The sequence below is a fragment of the Phaseolus vulgaris genome, chromosome 7 (assembly GCF_051622355.1).
Source record: "Phaseolus vulgaris cultivar YP4 chromosome 7, ASM5162235v1, whole genome shotgun sequence".
In the NCBI taxonomy this organism is placed as follows: Eukaryota; Viridiplantae; Streptophyta; class Magnoliopsida; order Fabales; family Fabaceae; genus Phaseolus; species Phaseolus vulgaris.
Window position 1 is genome coordinate 23,114,436 of NC_143504.1, and position 25,724 is coordinate 23,140,159.

Here is a 25,724-nt window from a genome sequence, read left to right on the forward strand (position 1 = left end):
GTTTTGGGTAATGTTCAGCAAGTTGCAGTTGTCACCTGACCAGTTGAGACCATACGACGAATGTTTGTTTGGTTTTGTTGGAGATCAGGTGGAGGTAAAAGAGCATGTGGAGTTGAGGACGACTTTCTCAGATGGCACCTCATCCCGAACAATCAGTATCAGGTACTTGGTTGTTAACGTTGTTTCGGCTTATCATATGCTTTTGGGAAGACCTTCCTTGAACAAGTTAGGCGTGGTGGCCTCGACAAGGCACATAAAGATGAAGCTGCCTTCCCTTGAGGAAGGGGTAATCGTCATAAAGCGAACCAGAGGGCGAGAGGAAATGCTATGAGAACAACCTGAAAAATAAAAGGAAGTATGTGTGGTCACTGTCCAAGAACACCCGTGTAGAAGTCGCCAAGGAGAGACGCCCTAAGCCTGCTGGTGAGGTTCAAGATAAAGAGATTAAAGGGAAGAAGTTCAAGCTCAGCTCATCACTAGGCCAGGAGATGCAAGATTAGATCGCCAAGGTGATAGCAAGGCACTTGAACGCTTTTGCATGGGCCACCTCAGACATCCCCGACATCGACCCTGACTTCTTGTGCCACAGGCCCACTATGGACGAGAAGGTTAGGCCCGTAATACAGTGGAGAAGGAAGTTCAATGAAGAGAGACGCATGCTCATCAAGGAAGAGACCCATAAACTTTTTAGTGTTGGCCACATAAGGGAAATCCATAACCCTAAGTGGTTAGAAAATGTTTTGTTGGTAAATAAGGCCAATGGGAAGTGGACAACGTGTGTTGACTTCACGGACCTGAATAAAGCCTATCCTAAGGATTCATACCTGCTGCCTAGCATTGATTCCTTAGTGGACAACACTTCAGGTTGCCGACTTCTGAGTTTTTTAGACGCATTCTCGGGGTACAACCAAATTCGCATGCATCCTCGCGACGAGAGTAAGACCGCGTTCATGATGAAGGTCTCTAACTATTGTTACAAAGTCATGCCCTTCAGGCTGAAGAACGCCAGCGCTACCTATCAGAGGTTGATGGATAGGATTCTCACCCCCATGATTGGGGGAAATGTACAAGCATATGTGGACAACATGGTCGTCACCTTGAAAGAGAAAGACCAACACGTCATTGACTTGGAGGAGCTATTCACTACAATAACTAAGTATGATATGAAATTGAACCCAGAAAAGTGTGTATTTAGGGTAGAGGTAGGGAAGTTCTTGGGATTCCTGCTTACTGAACGGGGGATAGAAGCGAACCCGGAAAAATGTGCAACAATCATAGGATTGAGGAGCCCTGCCACTGTGAAGGAAGTGCAACAGTTGACTAGACGGATGGCCACCCTATTTGGTTCTTATCAGTAGGAGAAGATAAGGGGTACCCTTACTTCCAGTGTTTGAAGAAGAACAGTCGCTTCACGTGGACTCGAGAATATGAAGAGATGTTCCTCAAGCTGAAGAAGTACCTGGCTAGCCTACCTGTCCTTTGTAAGCTGCTACCAGGTGCTCCCCTTCGTCTCTATTTCGCAGTTACAGATCAAGTGATCAACTAGATCATTGTGCAAGAGAAGGATCGGGTTCAGAGGCCCATATACTTCGTGAGAAAGGTGTTGCAAGAGCCCGAGTTATTGTATCAGGCCATTGAGAAGGCAGCTTTGGTAGTAGTATTCGCAGCTCCGCGACTCCGCGACTATTTTCAGAGCTTCACTGTGATTGTCATGACCGATCTTCCAATTCGTAAGGTCGTCCAGAAGCCTGATATAGCATATCGGATGGTACATTGGGCAGTCGAGTTATCGGAGTTCGACATGCAGTATGAACCCAGAGGGCCTATTAAGGGCTAGGAATGATGGAAGAGTGCCTTCATTCGTTGTGATTTCTTTGGTGGATTGGCGAAAGCTTCATGGATTGCAGCGGACAAGGAGCTCACTTAGAGCTTGTGGATTCCTTGAAGGTGAAGGATAGGTATAGAGAGTGATAGGTGAGGTCTAATCACTTGGTCTAGTGGAAAATTGAAGATCAAACGTCTATCCTAGGGAGGCTAAGAGACAAGAGTGTAATTGACACAAATTTGACAACAATTCACTCATTGATTAATCTTACAAAATGATAGCCCAACACCTCAATTTATAGGAGAGAGGGCTGAACAATTTGGAGCCAAAAGTTTAAAATTAAAAATAAAACTCTCAAATGAGAAAGTGCCATGTGGAGTCATGTTTTCCATGTTTAGCTCACACCTTTCATGCTAAATCCTCTCCACTCCTATGTTGCCATGTGGACGTCCATGTGCTCCAATATGCTCTAAAAGTACCCACCGGAAATCAACAGGATCAGGTTGGGGTTCTTCAGATGACAAATCTACCATGAAATCAACATATACCTAGCCTTTAATCGATTCCCGAGGCTCATACTCCACATCAAACTCAAACAACTCTACTGCCTAGTGGACCATCCGACCTGTTATGTCGGGCTTCTGAAGGACCTTGCGAATGGGCAAATAAGTCATCACAATCATAGTGAAACTCTGGAAGTAATGACGAAGCCACCGAGCGGCTTTCTCAATGGCTTGGTATCGTATCTCTGGTCCTTGTAATACCTTGCTCACGAAGTAAATCAGCCTATGCACTTTGTCTTGTTCTTGCACAATGACCGAGCTGATTGCTCGTTCGGTGAGTGCAAAATAAAGACGAATGGGAGCACCCTGCTGTGACTTGCAGAGGACAGAAGGACTGGCCAGATACTCCTTCAACTTGATGAAGGCTTCCTCACGCTCGCGAGTTCAGAAAAACCAGTTATTCTTCTTCAAATACTTCATGTTCTTAGTCCCTAAGAACATCCTCCCCCTGCGAGTCTTCCTGATTAGTCTCTAGGTATTCCTTCAAGAATCCATCTTTCACCAAACTCGTCAACTGGTTACCCAGGGCTATGCACCTCTGCACTTCATGCCCAAATCCATTGTGAAACTCGCACCACACTTCCCTCCATAGCCCCAAATTTCTATTAGTCTTCTGAGGAAACTTCAGCTTTTCCACAATGCCCGGTATGCCCAATAATTCCTTGTAGGATACTCGAAACTTGGGATGATACGTTTGCTCCCCTCTGACCTTTGTTTTGGGCGCACTCCTCCTGGTCGAGTATAGTGCGTACCTCGATTCTGCTTTCTTCTCGGATGAGGCCTCATTCATCCTTAGAGGGCGGGCTTGACTGCTCTCATTAAGCTTGGGTTGTCTCGAGGACGAACTACCATGTTTCATGGCTACAACTTCCTCTGCACTGATGTGAGCAATGACTCGTCAAAGGTTTTCGGCAAAGGTTTCTACCAGATTCCGGATCAACGAGTCACTAAATAGTCATCTCATGATCCCCTGCTCAAAGGCGTTGACCATCACAACCTCGTCACGGGTCTAGAGCTTCACTGTAAGCGCCCATAACCTATTTAAGTAGTTTTTCGAAGACTCCCCTTCTATTTGCCTTATGCTAAAGAGGTCATACAAAATTGGAGGCTTAGCCTGGTTGACAGAGAACTGTTTCCTGAACAGCTCAGAAAACTGGTCGAAAGAAGTGATGTGGCCATTAGGGAGCCCGCTGAACCACTACAGTGTTGTACTTGTAAATGTGTCCATGAACATCTTGCAATGGATGGAATCAGTTCCTCCGGAAATTATCATCTGGGCTTGAACATCGCGAGATGATTTTTGGGGTCCTCTACACCTGTAAAGACAATCTTAGGCGTGATGTAATGCGATGGCACAGGCTCATCCATGATTGCCTGTGAGAATTGCTTAGAACGACCTCTCTGGAGTGCGTTCAATCTCCGCTCCCTCGCAAAGCGCTGACCATACTGTTGCAGACTCTTGCGCAAGTCTTTATTGGTCTTGCATAATTCTTCATTGTTCGCCCGCGAAGCATCTATCTCCGTCATCAGTTGATCTTGCATAAGTATCTGCCCAACCCGGGCATCAGTCATAAGCCTTTTCTGCTCGGCTTTAGCTTTTACCATAAGCCTTTTCTGTTCGACTTTAGCTTCTTGTTGGATCTGCTCCTACTTTCACCTGTACCGCTTGTTGGCTTCCTGGAGAGCTCTAATGGTGTCCATGAGTTTTTGTAGAGTGGGGACCTCACTCCCTTCAAATCCCACAGGTGCCTGCCTAGTTTTTCTCATCTCGTCAGGAACTCGAACACGTATGTGGATGGGATCAGGTTTTATCGGGTCCCACGGTGGGCTCAAATGTTCTCGCTGGTTGACCTCATATGGACTTGATGGAGAGCTCCTCTTCTAACATGCCTCTTCATGCTACTCTGTGTTGCATCTTGTCACTCTGAAACGTGGCTCCGTTGAGATAGAGGGGGCTCTACCTGTTGATCACACTCTGACGATCAAGTCAGTAAGAGCTTATAGAGTATAAAATAAGTGTATTGAACATGAGTTCGGTCCTCGGTTTTGGACTAGGAATAGCTCGGTCCTCGGCTCGGGCTGGCAGGTGGTCAGCTTGGCTATTGGGCTCGGGCAAGGATTACGTGTTTAGCCCAATTGAAGGGGCCCGTCAAATATAAGCATAATGAGGCAGCCATACGAGGGGGGCCCATTGTGTGTGTGCTTATAGATAAGTGTGCGTGTTTGTTACTTGTGACGTATGCATTTTGTTATTTGTTGCATGTTAATTACGTATTAAATGTTTGTTGATAGATGCTGATAATAACCCTAAAATATAGAGGTGCGCACTTAAAATAAAATGTTGGCCTATGGTTAGCACCTAAAAATAATTGGTGCCCATGACAAGAAGTTTTTTCTGTTCAAGATAAAAGATTAATGTGCCCAGTTCTATTTTCAGTTAAGATTTTATTCTCATGAGCGAAAGCTGTTACAAGAATAGTTATAAAAGGGGATTGAGTTTCCCGGTGAAGGTACTGTTTTTGCACACTATACTGAAACTGTTTACTTTTGGTGAGTCCTAACTGACTTGATCATCGGAGTGTAATCAACCGGTAGGGGGCCCTCTGTCACAACGGAGCCATATTCTAAGCGCAACAAGGAGACGTGAATCGAAGTTCTGAAGAGGCAGATCCGAAAGGAGGGGTTCAACCCAAGTCAATCGGCGAAAGAGTCAACCGGCGAGAACAATAGTATTCAGTTTCTGTCTTAGAAACAACGTACCTTTAACTGGGGTCTCATTCCCCTTTTATAACTACTCTTGTAACAACTTTCTCTCATGAGAATCTTATCTCTAACGAAAGCACAAAATAACAACAGAAAAAACCACATGTTCACGTGCATCTCTTATGCTAACAACAAGAAAATATTTTATTTACGGGAGCACCTTTACTCACGATGCAACATTATTTTCTCAATATGCATGTCACTTAGCTATTACGTACCCTAAAACGCACACTTAGGTTAAATCATATTCTACTAATAAATCTTATATTAGCATATGATGAAGCCCTTATTTTAAATATTTCCTTAACGAACTGACCTATAGAACTGAGTCAAACATATGACCCACTTAATGGGCCCAATGTCCGAGCTGACCTACCCATACTCGTACACCGAGCTTCGAGCACTGAGAATTGAGCACTATGTCCAGTACATCATCCATGGAAGAACTTGTTGCTTGGTCTCAATAATGGTTCCTTTCCACTTCTCTTCTGTGTTGCTTCTCACTACATCCGCAAAAGACTGCTTCCTATTGACCATCTTCCCTGCCTCCTTCCCTTTCTTCTCCCTCCATACCTCCTAGTTTATGTTTTTGTTCTTAATTGTTTCAGGGATACGTGAGCTCCTAACCTCTGTAAATGGGCCACTTGCTAGATCAACTCTTATGTATTTTGGGATGTTCACGTAAAGTTTCTTGTTCCCAATAAAGATTTGGTCTAACTCCTTCTCTAATCTATCCACGTTTGCTACCTCAAAAAAACCACACAAACCCATATCTCCTTCCCCAACTGTTAAGCTTCCGTAAAATAAAACCTCCTTTACCCTTGTCCACCTCTAAAAGATCTTAAGCATATCATATTCTCCATGGGTAGTTGAAAAATTTGAGAAGAAGAAAATAGTGAAGTTACTAGCCAATTGTTGTGTCACGCGTCCATCGGATCTCCTCCATCGGTCCTCCCTCATATGTGATATCCTAACCTAAAAGAAGGTATTCACCATAAATTGACAGTCACTCGTATACAGAAGAAAAATCAAATAAGAGCAGTTACATTCATATTTCACACTTAAATAAATCATTATTTTATTATAATATAATATTTTATTTTAAGAAATAGTTGTAAAATAGTTAATTTTACTATTTGCAGTAACAAACAAATTTATTCAACAAATAAACCATACATATAAAGCTATCGAAAAATAAAACCCAAAAAATAAAAGGGACGTTAATTTTGTATATCCCATTTTTCACATTCACTCTAGAGCAAGCAGCACTGAACTTAGTTTTCTAACAAGGACTGTGTTATCTTGTCATTTCTTAAGAATAAATTGTTATTGATCTATGTAACTACTTCATGAGAAAGAAAAAAAATTGGTGATACTTTAACACCCCTACACAGTAAATAATTAATATTTTAATTTAATTTTAAAAAACTTGTACTACTAATGCCTAAAAGCAAGATGTGGTGATTTGAGAAACTTATTTTATTACTTTTTAAAAGCCTACCAATATTAGAAATTGTTTCAGTTGGATATATAGAGTTTTAAGAAAATTATTGAAAGAATGTAAATAAAAAGAAGTATATGCAATCTAACAAAATATGTAAAAAACTTATTAGATTCTTCATGGCAAAACCAAAATATATATATAAAAAGGATGCCACCAGACGCATTTCAGCACTAAGTCTGAAAAACTAGCGCTTTTGTAATACTAGCTTTCTTCCTCATACCATAGTTTGATTGAAATCTGAAAATGAACGGCACAAAATATCTTAAAACACCAAAAGAAAACCGACAGAAAATTTTCAATTGCTAACAACTGTTATTATGTAAAGACAAGATAACTATGAAAGATAATATCGTCTGCATGCATATGGAAGGTCGATAAACGGATCACAATGACGTTGAAGATGCAGAGAAGCACTCGCATACTTCTGCTCTGGTTCAAGCATTACCTAATACCATCTGCGATATATTGCACCCCTTAAAGGAAAGACCGAACTGGACCCATTAGCATTAACCCTAGAGCGAGAAAAAACTTCAGAAGAAGAAGGAATCACTGGAAACTGGGGTTGAGGGGCAGCATAAGGGTTAAGGTCAAGTCCATAGAAACGGTAAGGTATGGTATTGGTATTGTTCAAGAAAGAAGAATAATGAATTTGGGGGCTGTAAGAGGAAGACCCAATATTCATGTTACTGTTGAAACTTCCAAAACAGTTACGCCACACAGACCTAGTGTAGGCAAATCCAGGATTTGTGTCATTACGAGATAGTTGAAGAGTGTGAGGTTGTGCTGGGTGTGGAGTGTGAGGTTGTGCTGGGTGTGGAGTGTGAGGTTGTGCAGGGTGTGGAGTGTTGAGAAAGTTCCTACTCTCAGATAATCTAAAACTCCATAAAGCATTGGATGCAGGAATAGCAAGTTCTTCATCTTCTTCATATTCATCTTCTTCATCTTCTTCATCTTCTGCACAGTGTTTTTTAGGGTTCTTAGGGGATGGTTGTTCATGATTGTGTTTTCCCTCGTAAGTAGTGATCACATTCTTTCTGTTGCGCGAATCTCGTTCCACGTGCTTCCTTACACAACACCCAGAACTTGTGCATTTGTAGTAGGCCCTAGAAAAATCCCAGGAACACTTTATCTTTAAATTAATACATATTTGCAGAATTGCATGAATCAACATGTACTAGGGTAAAAGAGTATGCCATAATGTGAAGAGTATAATTATCAGTGAGGATTCATATAGGTGTTGATAGTAGAAGCAAAAACTTCATGTAAAAAAAAAAAGAGCAAACCAATACATAGTTTAGTTTTAACAAATTTTTAATTTTAATTCTGTTGACTGTGAAGACAGAATTTGAAAAGAGAGAATTTGAAAAGAGAGACATTATGAATTTTCTCAAGGAAGATGGAAAAAGATAGATGAAAAAAATAATGAGTTAAGGAGTACAATCTAGATATAATATTAATTTGTATTATCGGTTACTAAATGGTGGTCATAGGTAAAACTAAAAAACAATGAGAAAAAGATTGAAGAAGGAAAACTGAGAGAATAATAAGAGTTAGGAAAGAGATTATCAAGAAGAACAAGAACGATTAAGTATATTTTATCCTCTATTAGCACAATAATTCCATACCATCTCTAATGAAAGAATATTGTAAATGTAAATAAATAAGAGCCATAAATAATTTGAACAAAGAACACGACACTCCTTCCAAGATAGAACTAAAGATGTAGATGATATTATTTTTATGTGAAGATAAAATTCAGAATGTAATGAATGTGAAATATATTCTAAGATGCTTTTGAAGTAGCATATGAGCTAAAAGTGAATTTCCACATAGTAAGTTGGTAGGTAATAGGGATAGAAAAAATTATAACATAGATAGATTTGTTGTTATATTAAATTGTAAAAAGATGTCTATATGTCTTTCACATATTTGAGAATACGAATGGAAGAGAATCCGAGAAGAATATGGGTATGTGCGAACCTATACTAAGTAAGATTAAAAAAAGTTTCATTTGCAGGCAAAAAAGAAATTAGAAAAATAGTTTTTGTGGGGATGGGAAGTGGAAGCAAGAAAAATTCTTAAGTGGAAGGTCGAATATGTGTAGAACAAAAGAAGATGAAGTTTGGATATAAAATATATACAAAGATTTGATGAAGCACTTATATGGAAATGGAGAGCAATGCATGAGAATAAAGGGATGTGGAAGGAAATAATTAAATCAAAATATGGGAATGGAAGAGAAGTTAGTAAAATGAGTAAAATTCCTTATGAGTGAGCATGGTGACAGGAGGTGAAGAAGATATGTGGAATAATAATTAACAAGGATGAAAGTCAAAGAAAACTAATATCTAATGGCTAAGAAGTGGATAATTATGATTGAAAAGTGAATAGGTGGAGGAATAAAGAGAGAGGAGGTACCTAGGGAACAAATTTCCCTTTATAGTTTTTTGGCCATACTTTCGCCAACGATAACCATCGTCCACCATGGTCTTTCTTCGGCTTTCAACATTTACAGTCAATGTGTTACCGCGAAATGACCTCACATTATTCCCTTTCTCATATTCCTCTACAGATCTCTTTCTCTTCCTGCATATCATATTAATTATGTAAGATAGGATTGTGATGATCATGATCACTTTTTTTATGACACATTTTCACGGATAGAACAAAACCTGCTTTCAGAGGTTGTTGTTCCTCCCTCGACCACACTTGCTCTATCTTCATTCTCCACTTCTGTAGGAACAACATCTTCTGCTGTGCCCTCCAAATTAGTGGAAGGTAAAGTGAGAATGCTTTCACCAACTTTCGAACATGCTTCCTCAGTGCAAGAAATTGAGTCCACCTCATCAACTTCAGCATTAAGATCAAATGGAAACTTCACTCTTATCTCATCATTGGAATTCGATGAATGCACTTGTTCAACAACTTGGGTAGAACCAAGACCTTCGCACCCTACCGTTGCCACCACCAAATTATTATCACCACTTACCTGAACAATTCATATATATTTTTCAGTCAATTACCAATCATTCCTAATCTTAATCAAAGAAAGAAACACAGATATGAATGCAGTATAATTTTAAGATATATGGTATACTCTTTGATACACGAAAGAGTTCCAAAAGATAAATACATTAGATGTTAATAAAGTGTTGTATAGAGTGAAAAAAGTGTTTGTCAATTTTAAAGTTAAAGTTCGGAAGCTTTCAATATTGGATTTTTTTTAGAAAAACAACAAACATATATGTATTGATTAGAAAGAGTATGAAAATTCATGTTTATATTTATTAAATTAAAAATAATATAAAGTGGCATGTCATCATACAACTTTTATTTTTATTTTTATGAGTAATAAACAATAAATAAATAAATATTGATCACTAAAATATGACACAATCTTTATAAAAAAAATAAAATAGGACCTCACATCCCAATCTATTTTAAACTTCCTACAAAAGTTATCAACTAACTCTTATTCCAAAAATATCACATTCAAAAATTTCATCCTTAATAACAATTAGAATTATCAAACACATCAAACTCAAAAAAACATAAAAACATAATCAAACCACTAAGCATAAATCATAAACAATTAGAATAACTTCTAAAAATTCTCTCTACAAATAACACAGCAAGTGAATATACCAGTATCTCAATATTTCCTTTGTGTCATCACACAACTTACAAAACTATATTTATTGATAACTTAAAAACAACACTGACTAAAATTAAAATATACATGTATATGATTATTTTAGGAAAATAAGTTTAGAATTACTAAAGTAGAAAAATGAGTAAATATTACATTTATTTAAAATATATTTAATTTTTTTTTTAAATATCATAGTTTATACAATTCCTTAAAAGTGTGTATTTGTCTATACGTTTTACTAGAATGGAGTATAGTTTTAGTTTCTAAGACTGAAAATATGTAAAGAATAACTAAAATGGCATCATTATATTACATATAAATACAAGAAATAATTAGTATTTTATAAGAAATAAAATTATAATTATAATATTTTCATAAACTAATCCTCTTTGTTGGGTTTAAAATTACAAAATATTTTACACAAAAGACAACCTTTGTTATGAACAACAAACTCTAAGAATATTTAGTGCCGGTATATACTTAGGAATTAAAGTTAAGATTTGTTGTTAAATTAAAATAGCCCACAAAAATTACACAAATTAGTTTGATGGTATTTTAAGTAAATTAATGTCAGAATTATGTTTAAATGATTAAATTTTATAAGCCGACGAGACAAAATCTCTAATTATTCAGAAGAATCAATGTTTTAGAGAGAAAAGTACTTCTATAAAGAAATTTGAACTGAAATATTTTTTTTACTCTCACATAAAACCTATATATATTATGAGATTAATCATTGGTATGACACAGTCAAATTTAAATCTCTTTAGAACACTAATCATCAATCAATCCGGTACTTAGTCTCACTTTAAAATTGAAGCAACTTGATAATTTTGTAATTGAACAAAAAAGAATTCAGATAAATGAATTTAATTTTAAAATAATAAACTATTTCATTTCAAAATCAATTTTACCCCAAATTAATTTCATACAGAGTATAAAAAAAAGACTGTTTATGGATGAACTGTTGAAAAGTGGATAGTAGCATACAGCATAAAGAAAACATTTTTATTATTATGAAATAAAAATAAAAAAGGCACTCTTTTTAATGAACAGAAGGATAATACCTGAGAGATTGGAACCAAATTGATGTCTATAAGAGGAGAAGAAGGCATTGCATCGATGTTGGGTTCATTTAAATCCAAATCGATAACCCTTCTCTGCTCACTACAACTGGGTTTGGAAGATAAAGCATGAGAGATGGTGTGATGGTGTTGGTGGCTATTGTTTTCCATGAGAGAAGAGATTGGTGAAAAGTGAAAGCTAGGATTTGGACAATGGATCTTAAACTTCTGAAGCTTTTCCACTGTTTGTATACACAGAATGCTTAAGCAACCAATATATGGACAATTTAGATGCAAACTAAGGAAATAAAATACTTCTTACTAATTGAATGCTGTGTATATCTACCACAAGCTGTGATCATGAAAGGAAAGTGCTTTGGCTAAATACATATCTAAGCTGTTAAATCATCTACAAAAATATATTTTTTTTCATTAACATAAAATTTTCTAGCTTATAATTACTTTTCATTATATTATTAAAATAATCTAATTTTCACATTTATCTTAAAAATAACCTTAAGTTTAATCATGTGAATTAGAAAACAGGGTCTAAACATATCTAAAAAAAATAATTTTAATGAATTTTTTTTATAAAAGTGCAAGATAATAATAATAATAATAATAGTAATAATAATAATAATAATAATAAAAGTAACTTCAGAACTTATAATCTAAGCATAGAAATAATTATAATTAAAAAAAATACATAAATGCAATATATATATATATGTATGTATGTATATATCATTATTATAATAAAAATAATAAAAGAAGTTATTGTAAGATGTTCACCATCATCTTATTTTGTTTAGATACATCAACTCCAACTCATTCTATGTAATGGCAAAGTTTGCCTCCCCTCGCACTTCAGTACCTAAACTTTCCTTCTTATAATTCTTTACCTCACACTTAAAACTCTATTTCAGAGAACAATGGAATATGAAAGAAATTATATAATAATATAAATGTTTAGGTATTAAATAATATGCATATAAATGATAAATGTGTAAAAAAATCATTAAAATTTAAATTAATTATTTGCAAAAAAAATTAAATTAATCCTAACACTATTAATGGAGATATGGTGAAGCAGAGTTAACATCTTAATATATTCATAATTTTCTTATTATATATTTACTCATGCAAACAAGAAATTTCGATGACATAGTAGGAGATAAGACTATCTATGAATCATGTCCCATAACTTTTATTCAAGAGTTCTATGTTTTATTCTTATCAAACAAACACTCATGTGTAAAAGGAAAAATATAATTAAATTAATTAATCGAATCTAAATTAAATAATGACTATGTGGGTGATAATTAAATATACATTAATATTATAAAATATATTAAATAATGAATTAGAACAAAGTTTTATGTCGACAGTTGGGTCAAGTGAAATTGATGTAAAAACTTTCAAATAAAGTTTCGAATTTGAACTTTATTAAGAAAAAAATACTTATTAAAGGGAAAAATATGACTAAAGTTATTAGTATCTGTTTTACAAAAATATATGGTACTGTGGTCAATACGTGTATTGTGAAAAAATAATTAATATGAAAACATTAATTCTTTTGAGAAAATGTATATGTATATATATATATATATATAGAATAATAATCAATAAATAGACCTTGAAAGTGGACTTTTGTGGTTTGAAATTGTGCTTTTATTTAGTTAAAAGAATGGTCGAATAAAAACTGAATAGTTAAAAAAATACTTCTTTATCATCAATTCATGTTATTTTACTCTAAAATAAAGTGTCAAATTCCAAATTGATTTCATGTATTAACCATCCCTACTTACTAAGAAAATCACCTCGACCATGCCATAAACTACGTGTAATCTAAACTATAAGATGGACCAGGAAACTAATGATTCATGGTTATTAATTCAATAATGGTTAAATTGTGCTTGAAGTGGTGATAATGTAGTTCTAACATTGCAATATATTAAGTATTGAATTAAAATTGTATTTGAAGTGGTGGTAAATGTGATTCTAACATGGCATTCTTAGTTGGTGGATCAACTTGTTTGATTTAGTTAATGAAATAAACATCGACATGTTAAATAGTTATGTGGAGCTAATTCTTCACGGTCAGTTTCTTAGAGGGATTATACTCGCTTAGGCACAGAAGTTTGAGACAGTAATAGGTATGTGATGTCTTTAGATGTTCTGGGTCACACGCACCTTGTATTGATGTATCTAATAAATCTATAGTCTTGACAGGTTCGGGTAATCTTTGAAGTTTTATTGTGATAGGGATAAATCATTGCAATTGTTGGTAGGAGGAATTCCTAGTAAATGTAAGTCATCAACAACCTCACGTTGATTATGTCCCTGCACGTTTGTACACAACATTTATCGCTCACTACAAGAAAAACATTAAATAAAAATTAATTCTATAGAAAAAAAATTTGTTGTTATATTAACTAAATTAGATACTATTTTAGACACTATAAAACTTATTGGTATATAAATTAGTTTTTATTATTGATAAAAAAATTAAATTAGTATCTAATTAGCTATCGAGGTTTTAGCTAATTACTTTTTGTCTCTAAAATTAAATTCTATTTAATGATTTTCCAATAGATCTATTGAATGGTTCAGAGAAGTGTTTGGATTGTAGGATGTAGGTAGTTTGCTGCCCACGACATAGTGAGAAGTCCATTGAATCTTATCATTTGGAGAAAGGAGAAGTCGTAACAAGGTCATCAAACCAGTTTAACTAGGAAATCTCTCTATATTCACACAACACAAGGGCTTGGTTTATCCTTCCTTATACGTCATCAAGAAGGAATGGCTCTACTAGGTAAGTGGATCTGGAGGTTGGGTACGGATAAAGGTGGTTTGTGGAAAGAGATCCTCGTTTCTAAGTACGGTGGGTGGAGAAGCTTGAGAGAGGAAGGTAAAGTTGGTAGGGGCTCTCTTTGGTGGAAAGATTTGAAGGAGGTGTGGGCTTCAGAGGGTTGGGGAAGAAGTTTTGAAGATGGGTTTGAGTGAGAAGTTGGTGAGGGGAGGGCTATCCTTTTTCGGGAGGACAATTGGTTGAGTTGTGGAGCGTTGAAGAGTGTTTTCCCGAGAATTTTCTCTCTTAGTGTGACAAAAGGTGCAAAAGTGGCTGAACTAGGGAATTGGTTTGATGGTGTTTGGGTGTGACACTTTGAATGGCGTAGACCCTTTTTTGAATGGGAGAAACCTCTGGTGGAATAGTTCTTTCAGTTACTACAAGGGGCGAAGTTGGAATCAGGGAAGGCAGATTGCTGGATTTGGAAGGCAGGGGGATTTCATACTTTTACGGTTAACTCAACCTATTTTCAGGTTAGGAAGGATAGAGTTGGGGAGGTTTCTCCAGTTTACAGTAAGTTGTGGAGGTGCAAAGTTTTGCCTTCCGCTTTGGTCACTGCTTGGAGGGTGATGGAGAATAAGATTGCTACTAGGGTAAATTTGGAAAGGCGAGGGGTGGTGGTAGAGAATCTGGTGTGTGGTTTGTGTGGGAAGGTGGAAGAGTCGTCCTGTCATCTGTTTTCCGTCTGCGAGTTTACCTGGCGGGTGTGGTGTCTTTGTTTTGAGTGGCTTGGAGTGTCGTTTGTTATTCACAAGGACCCTTTGGTAAACTTCCAACAATTCAGATTGTGTTCAGCTTCTGATGTGGTTAATGACGTTTGGGGGGCGATTTGGGTTGGTGTTGTGAGTGGAATTTGGAGACATAGGAACTCGGTGACCTTCGACAGGGGCGTGGTAGATGCGCTCGAGGTATTTGCACTGGTACATGTAAATGTTTGGTCTTGGATTTTTGCAAAGTCCTGTTGTAATTCCTTTACGTACCCCAACTGGGTTTTGAACCCAGTGGATTGTATGAGGCTGGTTGTTTAATGCTTTCTTGAGTAGTTCTGGTTGTTCCTTATTTAAGTTGGAAGGTGTTCCTTGGTTGGAGGTTGATAAGGCGCTAGCTATTTATGTATAAGGGTTAGACCACCCCTGAAGTGGTTCCCATTTATTTATTTTTTATTGCTGATAAAAAAAAATGTCTCGTGAATCAACCACAAACATTTCTTTCCACAAAACACTAACACGACACTTCATGCGTCAAGAAAATGAAAAAGGTAATTCTAAAAATAAGATTGTAACATTATTAAATTAAAATAAATTTGTAAGTAATCAAATAAAATAAATTTTTACTAAATATAAATTAATTATAATTAAAGTATGATAAAAAAATATGGCAAAAATATATTGACTATAATTAGTAAATAGAATTTTATAAGTGAAACTTTATGTGGCGTGTTTGAATTTCAATTAGAACATTTAAATTAACTTTTCAGTTTCAGCTGAACATTATATTTTAACATGATTGATACATTTTTTATCTAGTTTAAAAGAAAAATTAACTTTAAACTCTATTTATTTCAAAGTTAATAAGTTTTTGCAACTTCAAATAAGTCCAATTCAACTTAATTTCTTAATTGAATTCTAAACACACTTTTATTTGGTAAAAAAGTAATTAAATAAATTAAATCAAATTGATTAATTCTTCATCAATACTATGAATGGGATATCCGCCATAATTAATTTTTTAGTTGATATTTGATTGACACTAATTGAAATAACGTTTATTTCTAAAAAAGCATTGAAATTTAAAAAGTTAGTGCCATGTGTTTCCCACAAAGTAAATTAAAACATCAAATAATTTTAATGTATGAAAAGTAATATTACGGAGGGGAAAGTGTTAGTTTACATCATAAATTATCATGGATGGATGGATGATACAAAAAATTCTACATTTATGATATAATTATCTTTAAAAATATTAACATAAATTTATTATATTACTATTTATTTATTTTCATATTGTATTACACAATTAAACTCAATATTATTTACTATATATGCACTGCCGTAGTTTTAAAAAAAATCACATTTCTAATCTCTATCCAGCCTTTATGATAAATTCCTTTTGTTTTTGGTAAATTCTACATAAAGCTAATAGGGATAAACTTGTTGTTGTTGTGTATTTATAAAAGGAATAAATTAAAATTAAAAGTTAATGTATGCACTAAAGTTTGTTGAGAATTAGATGAAAGGTTTATTAAAAAATTAAAACTGTCACTATATGAAATCTATTATTACCAATTTTGTACCAATTAACACTAATGGTAATGACTAAGAAAACATATCTTAGTAATTTTAAAAATTACATAAAAAAAGTAGCTATTATTATTTATTGCTGTTAAAAAACAGGTAACAAAATATTAAAAACAACTAGTAAGTAAATGGAAGCAAATATTAGAAATTGATTTTCTTTTTTAGTTTTGATTCGCGTATGAAGTGTTTTAATTAGTAAAAATTAAATTCTAAAAATATTTAAAAGAAAAGCAATTAATTTTTTTACTAAATACATGGATTTTAATGGAAATTAAATATTTATAATTGATACAAAGTCTGAATATTTTGATAAAATATTAATAAATTTTTAACATAAAATTATGAAAATATATGTTAATGATTATGTTTTCAATAAATTGAAATTTAACTTTTTTAATTTTGAAAAGGAGTAGGAGTGCTCGGGACCTCGGTCCAAGCATTTGGGTATGGTCGGCTCGGCTTTGGGCCAAAAGGCAAGTCATGTGTTCGGTCCAGTTTCGTTGGTAAGTCTAGTGGAAAATAATTAAAATAGAGAAAATAACAAGTTTGGTCATATATTAATATAAAGTTGTTAGTTAAATATATATGTCGATATACATTAAGCTATCATAATAGAATATATGTGAATATACACGAAGTTGTTAGTTAAATAAATATATGCATAAAGTTGTTAGTTGAATATATAAAGTTGTTAAATAAGTGAGAACACCCAAGAATAAATGTGCACGAGATTCTCTTCTGTTGTTAGCACCGTGAATAAAGGTGCCCGTTGACAAAATATTTTCCTGTTGTTAGCACCCAAACATGAAAGGTGCACGTGAGCAGGTGATTTTTTGTTATTATTTTATACTTTCAGTAGAGATTATATTCTCGTGAGTGAAAGCTATTAGAGGAATAACTATAAAAGGGGCTTGAGACCTCCTGGTAAAGGTATGTTGTTTATGAGTACTAGGACTGACTATTATTTTGTATGCTCTCACTGACTTGATCGTCGGAGTGTGATCAATAGGTAGAGCCCCCTCTATCTCAGTGGAGCGTTGTTCCAGTGCACCAAGAGGAGACAGACTAGAAGCGGAGCTTGCCCATTAAGTCAACTCAAGGTCAACCAGCGAGAACATTTGGCGCTGACCCGATAAAACCTTATCCCATCCACATTCGTGTTTGAGCTTTCCGAAGTGATGAGAAACACTAGGCAAGGCCCGTAGGGATGTGAAGGAAGCAATGCCCCCACCTTACAACAACTCATGGAAATCATGAGGGCTCTCTAAGAGGCCAACGAGCAGTATAAACAAGAACAAGAACGAATCTGAGAGGAAGCCAAAGCTGAGCAAGTACTTCTGCAGGGTCAGCTGATGGCAGAGATCAATGCCTCCTAAGTAGCCAACGAGGAATTGCACAAGTCCAATGAAGACTTATGTAGAAATCTACACCAACGTGGCCGACGTTCCACCAGGGAACGAGGTATGAACTTGCCTTTGAGAGATAGTCTCAAACCAATTTCGGAGGCGATCATGGATGAGCTTGTGCCACCTCATTACATCACACCCAAGATTTCCTCTTTCACATGGGTAGAGGACCCTAAAAATCATCTCACGACATTCAATGCCCAGATGATTGTCTCTGGAGGAGCGGACGCCATTCGCTGTAAGATGTTCATGAATACTTTTACAAGTACGACCCTACAATGGTTCAGTGAGCTTCCCGATGGTCACCTTTTTCGATCAATTCTCCAGATTAGTTAGAGAACAATTCTCTGTTAACCAGGTCAAGCCTCCTAAGTTGTATGACATTTTCAACGTAAGGCAGAGGGAGGAAGAGCCATTGAAGGATTATCTTAATATATTATGGGTGCTTACTGTAAATGCATGATGAAGATGTGATGGTCACCGCTTTCAAACAAGGAATCGCAGCGGGACCGACCATTCAACGATTCGCTGATAAGAAATCCGACAGATACATTTTTCGAGATACGAGAACGAGCTGTTGTCCACATTGATGCAGAAGAGGTCATACACAGAAAGAATGACAACTCGCATTTAAGGTAACCTAGGTCTAAGGAAAGTGCCTGAGCTCAGCTCTTGAGAGTAAACGAAACCTCAGCCGAGAAGAGAATGGACTCGAGGTACGTGCCATACGTATCCAAGAGAGACGAACCCAAGACAAAGGGCGGTGATGTGATTCCAATAGCCACATAGAGAAAGGTTCTTGACCTTCTTAGGAATTAACTTGAGTTGGACAATAGTTAGGCACTTTTTCTTAGAATTGGATCATTGTTCTAAGTCAAGAACTCTCCAAAAACTAACATCAATTCCAAACTCATATGGAAGTTCCAATTATAGTCAAATTCAACCGAACAAAATGGAACAAAAGATAAGCAAACTGAATTAGAAGTGCTGGAAATTAAAATGCACCGAACCAAAACAGAAAAGAATAAGAACAGCTGCTGGAAAATGAAAGATAACCAAACCAAAACTTAAGAACACAAGCTAAACATGAACAATTGAAAGAGTAGGAAGGAAGGAGAAGTGAAAAGCTTATGGAGATGGAAGAGTAGGTGAGTAGTGATCACGCCACTAGAAGGATGGTTGCTCCTAGATGAGTGTGCTGCCGCCACTTGAGGACACCATGGATCCTTCAAGATAAGACTAGAGAAGAAGGCTTAAAAGCTCTCCAATGCTCACTCAAAAATTGAGTATAGTTTCTTTACTCTAATTTCAATTCTGAATTGTACAAGCTAAGCACCTTTATTTATAGCTTAGAGGTGCTGAAAAATACGTGGGAAATTTCAAATAAACTCATTTGAAATTCCCACCAAAAACAAGTCACATGGGAGGTGTGACCTTTTTCTACTATGACACCTCCTAAAAACTACACCTACACCAATCTCCTAAGTCACATGGACAATGTGACTTTATTTTACATTTTCACACTCCTTTATTTAATAACCACACCTCCTAAAACTATACAAGAGTATTTCAAAGCTTGGCCTTGCCCCTCATGGGATGGACTTGGGCTCTTTGGGCTTTGGCCTTCTTGGGCTTGGGCTTGGGCTTTGGGCTTGGGCCTCATCTTTTATTTTATGTCTTCTTTTAATTTTGAGAAGACTAGAAGGAAGAACTTCAAATGTGAAGGTGAATGTCCTCTTCATCCATTAATAAAAGCCTCCTTTATTTGATTCTCATCAGGCGGGGAGGGGTTAAGGACTCGACCCAGGTTTTGAGTATCTTACAAAGAATTGTTGAGTATGCCAGAGGTAACAGACAAGATGAAGTTTTCCCATAAGACAAATCGGGATCTGGGGTCATGGAAAGATGCCTGGTGTGAGTTCCACAAGGCATTTGGGCATAATGTTGAGCGATGCATAGCTTTGACCCACTAGCTGGCTAGCTTGGTGAAGGAAGGGTTCCTGAAGGAGTATCTTGAGGCTGACAAGGGAGAACCAAAAGGAGAGGTCACTCTCAGGCCAAGCACATGAGATACCGGTCCTTGGAGAGTTAAACACCATCTTGGGAGGATTTTCAGGAGGAGAAAACTCTGCTTCCAAATGTAAGTGATATGCACGAGCAGTGATGTTTCTAGAGGCGAGGAGACCTTATTATCCCCCATAGCCCACTCTCTGCTTCGTGAGCTCCGACCTGAAAGACGTGGTTCCTCATGAGAATGATCCGGTGGTGATATCTGTCATCACAGTAGGAAGGAAGGTGCACAGAGTCTTGATTAATCAAGGGAGCTCGACTGATGTGATGTTCTGGGGAACATTCACTAGCTTGCAGTTGTCGCCCAACCAATTGAGGCGATACGATGGGTGTTTGGTTTTCTTCACGGGAGATCAAGTAGAAGTACGAGGGTACGTTGAGCTAAGAATGACCTTCTCTAACGATATCGCAGCCAGGACGATCACCATCGGGTACATTGTTGTTAACGCGTCCTCCACTTACAATTTGCTTTTAAGACGACCTTGCCTGAACAAATTGGGTGCGGTGGCCTCAACGACCCATACGAAGATGAAGTTGCCTTCTTCTAAAGGAAGATGAATCCCCAATTTTTTTTAAAGTTCAATTTGGTCCCAACTTTTTTTAAAATGATTCAATGTGGTAACTCTTTTCTTTGAAGATTTGATGAGCTTGATTTGATGATTCCAAATCCTTTCATGAAGATTGAAAAGAAGTGTGTATGTGTGTCTAGGTCGTTTTTGTTGTATCTTTCTACAATGCATTATGATCCAAGTTAAAAAAATTATAATCAAATAATTAAGATTTTTAATCTATTAAAATTATTTCTACTGGAGTCCTATGATTATAATAAGTATTTTTAACTGATTGATTAATCGAATTAATAGGTTGAAAATACTTCAGCTTATAAATGTTTTTAAATAGTTTTATTTTTTAAATTGTCCTTTTTGTTAAAATTTAATTGCTATAATTTCGTGCATAAATCTGTTCAAACATATTTGCATCACAACACTAGGCACTGTTTTCATCTCTCTACACACTTGAACTCTCTTGCACATCATGATGACAAATTCATGAAGCTCTTCTTAGAATCATGTGAAAAATGGTGCGGAAGCCATGGATGTAAATGTGCAAGATCCTCCTAGGAGCTATGGTGATCTTGAAGGTGCATGATATGTATGGAAGTAGGGAGGTTCGGCCAGCCCTATGGTAAGTGAGGAAGATGAAGATTAGAGCCTAGAAACTTGGTAGAAGCAAAGCATGGCACAATGTTGGCAGCATAACTTTACTCTCATTAATCTTGCAAATACAAGTGATAGGCATCTCCTTTTATAGGCTAAGGAGGCCTTAATTCTTAAGCTAAGTGCAAATGAAATGCTAGCTAAATGTAATGTAAATGTGAAGCACATGGGTGCATGGCACATGGGTGCACATGGCACATGGGTGCACATGGTCCTTTATTAGTAAAGGCTTCTAGAAACCTTTAGCTAATCAAGGTTAATGCTTCCTTAATTCTAATGTGCAGAAAATTAAACAATTGTCCACATGGTTATGCTATTTACACCTCATTTAAAGCTAAACTACACTTGATGGGCCTTCACGGAATATGTGCTATTAGGCCTTTTCCCATTCATAGCTTGATCCAAGTCTTCTTGTTCTAGACACTCTTGGCTTGGTCTTAGACGCTCCTAGCTTGATCTTAGATGCTCCTAGCTTGGTCTTAGACGCTTGGCTTGGGTCTAGACGCTCTTGGCTTGGGGTCTAGACGCTCTTGACTTGGCTCTTACCTTTCATGGAAGATTGTGCTTGGCTCTCTTCCATCATCCCCTCCCTCTTGAAAAGGATTTGTCCTCAAATCCAATGCTTTTTCTTCAACTAGGGGGATGAGTGTGGCTGGATGGTGTCCATCATCTCCTCCTTCTTGAGAAGATCTATCCTCAGATCTTCAGGCTTGATCTCGGATAGCAGCCTCTTGCTTTGAGAACTAGGAGTGCCCTCCCAGGTCAAACGTGTACCTACGGAAATCATCAAATAAAGCAGAGGTGTGAGTTTGAAAATTAATTTCACTAAGTTGCCATTTTTGTTTTTCTTTTGTGTTTGGCAACTTTTTACAATATTTCTTTTTTGATTGTTGTATGTGTTTTCTAATCATCTTATGCATTTTAAAATTTTCAATTGTGGTTACTTTCTCCTTAGTCACAAATCCTATAGGAGATGGTAACAACTCAATAGAAGAAAGATGATTTAGCCCACATACAACCTCAAAAGTAGAAATATAAGTAGTTTTGTGAACTACTTTATGGTGTGCATGCTCATCTCTAGAGTTGTGTTTGTCTTTCATGATTACTCTAGGCATAGTAGAAAGAGCTAGATTTTCAATTGTATTTTGACCATTCTTTTGAGGATAAAAATTTGAAGAGTACAACTTAATTTCAAGTTTTTCTAAAAGTATCCTTGAATGATGGTTTTCAATTTTTGGAGCTCTATCCAACACTACGCTTGAAGATAAACCATGGAGACTTATCACTTCTCTAGAGAAGAGTTTATCCATATCCATGGAAAAACCTTTTGTTGTCCTAGGAAGCTCTAAGATAAAATCGAGGTTTATGTCTTCCCAAAGATCATTTACAAAAGGTAAAGGAGTATAGAGTTCATGAGACACTACCTTAGGCGTATTTGTAAAACAAGAAATGTATCTAAGGTAATGTCTTTGAACTTCTTTTCTCATGGGCGACAAAAGTTTTCCCTTTAAAAGCTCTAGAGTTTTATCAACTCTATTTTGTCCCATGAGTTCTCCTTTATGAAGAGTTTTTCTTTTATGTGTGAAGGTAGTCTCGTTGATACAACCATTGTTCATGAAAATTTTAATGCTTTGCAAGGGTCGTCTCAATAAGACATGACAAGTTTCTTTAGGTACTACCTCACATAAAAAATTGGTTTGGTAGTTACCTATAGATAACTTGACCTTCACTTGGGGATATCTTGGTATATATGTAAAATAATCTATGCAAGCTTCTTTTAAGGATTCTTCTTCTTTTTTTTCTATACTTGCAAGTGTTCCTTTACAAAAGGTAAGGCTTTGAGGTTGTTCAACAAGACACATATTTTCAAAGGTATGTTCAATGTGCTTTCCTTGTTGAATGACCTTGTGGGAAGGAACACTCTTCTCCCACGCCTTTTGTTTCTCAAGGGTTTTCTCATGCTTTATTTTTACATTTTCGTCACTCTCACTAGCTTCTTTTTCTTGGCTACTATTCTCATCTTTGTCCCTTAAGATCATAGATCTTTCATTGAAACATTCAGATGCTAATTGATCATTGCCAATGTATTCTAAACATGGAATTTCTCTAGCTTGAGTGTGAGAGATATGCTTGGTTAGGTTTTGGGAAAGTTCTAGAGATGTTTCTTCCCCTCTATGGAACTTGATCCTGCCGGTTGACCAGAACGCAAAAGCGTTGCCTCGTCAAAGGTATCTTCCTCTGGATCGGCTTTGCATCACGCTAGCTTCCGTCCTTCACACCTCGATTCACCTCAAGAACCTGCAAAAGACAGAGTGGCGCCGCTGCGGCCGATCGCGCTCCGACGCTCAAGTCAGTGACGGAACCACCAAAACTCTAAGAGAGAAAAGCTAGGAACTCAAGGAACCGTGCAAAAACTCTCTCAACGTACTCAAGTATTCTCAAAGCGTAAAGAAGTGTTCTGAACGCGCGTACCTCAGAAGTTCGTTAGAATCCCTTATATACCTGTGCACTTTCTCTCTCCTGACGGTTACACCTCTGGACACGTGGCTCGCATCCAGCTGTACACGTGTCACCATTTGGAACGTCCTCTGCTTGAGCGTCACTTCTTACTCTTCAGGCTGTTCGACTAAGTTACCCATGCAAGAGTAACTCAGTGTATGCCTTGGAGCGCGATCTCTTCTGTGTGGCGAGTACGGGGTGCCACCATGCACACCTTCTCTGTGGTCTCGCCGACCGCCATCATGATCTGCTTCACTTGCTTCATCGTGTATGTTCTGGTAAGCTGTTCCCTGGCCTCAACCTCTGGCTAGGGAATGATCATCTGATAACTCCATCCTTCGTACTCGTGCCCCTTGAAAGCCTTGAACAAGCTCTCTTGATCTTTCGGCGATGTCCCCTTCTCGGCGACTTCTGATCACTTGGTCGCCTAAGCTCGCATACGGCGACTACAACACAAGCCTGGTGACCGCCGGTTTTAGATATGCTAAAGATCGGAGCACGCCAACTTAACGATTGGCGACTACACGAGCTTCCTGATTTCCTTCCCTTCTGTCAGCCAGGTGTTCCGTTCAACACGCCTATATTATCGCTTGCTGCCACGTCATCACTCCCGACTACCTGGTCGGTACACAAGCCCCCAGTCTTAAGCGAAGACTTGTCCAGCGAAAAGACTAAGAGGTCACATCACCGTCGATCTACGCAGCACTGGAACAGAATTCCAAACGTCCGTACCCTCTACTTTTCTGACGCTTCACCAAACCCCTTTTTCCAATCGCTTGACACGTGGCTTCATCAACGGTCATCTTCAGCTGTCGTTTGCGCTTCCGAAAATGTTCGAAAAACCCCTAAAACCCCTTGCACTTCCACTGTTCCATCATCTTTCTGCATTCTCAAACACTCTAAGTTTTTCTCTGCGAAACCACGAAGCTTCTCAACTCTCTCAATCTCCAACTCTCTTCAACGCTCATCCGATCATCAAAAGGTACCCCTTTTACTTCTTCTGTTGATATCTGCTGCATTTTAACCGATTCGCATCATCCATTATCTGTCTGGTGCATACGTTGTGGGCTGTTTTTTCCCTTTTCTCCTTCTCTCGTAGCTTAGGGCTTCGCTCTTCGTCACGTTCATCCCAGCGAACTCTTGTTCGTTCGCTCTGTCTTCTTCGTCCTCAATCGAGTCGTTATGTTAGCTTTGTTTCATCCCTTTCATTTTCCTTTGCAGTTCCTGCGATGGCTCATACAAAATCCACCGCGAACCCTCCTTCTTCGTCGCGAAACCCTCCACCCCAAGCGCGTAGGGTTGCTCCTGGGGCAAATCCTCCACCAGCGCGTAACCTACCACGAGCATCTGGCGCTCCTTCTACCCAGGCTGAGAGGCCTGTAACTTCTCACGCCAACCCCGCTCAGGCAACTCCGCCAGTCGCCGGAGGCGCCTCCCTACCTCCAAAGGACTACAAGGAACTCTACCCTTGGGCCACCTCAACTTTGTTAAAAGAGACTTCTTCAATAAACACGGAGTTGGGCGTGCACCGACTAAGAAAAGGGGACCAATCCGAGCTCACCTTTCATAAGGAGCACGACAGCAAAATGGTCGTGCTGCCCTGCTTCCCGGGTGAACCGATTTGCGCGGACGAGAAAGCAAACAACGGCGAGCTGTTCTGTTTTATCTACGTGACGTTCTTCAAGAAAGTGAAGCTCAGACTTCCCTTTACTCGCTTCGAGAGAGAGCTGTTAACCGAGCTCGATATCGCCCCCGCCTAGCTTCATCCCAACAGCTGGGCGTTCGTAAGGGCGTTCCAAATTATGTGCGCACACTTGGGACTACTAGCTTCAGTTGACGTTTTCCTCTTCCTGTTCGAAGCTAAGAATCCCGGAGACCGCCTCTGGATTAGCCTGAATGGGATTGCTGGGAGGTCAATCCTCTCGATCTTCCAGCAATCTTACAAAGATTGGAAGGGAAAATTCGTGAAGGTGTGCGCAAACGATTAAGATCCCTCCCTGCTCGACGGCTTCC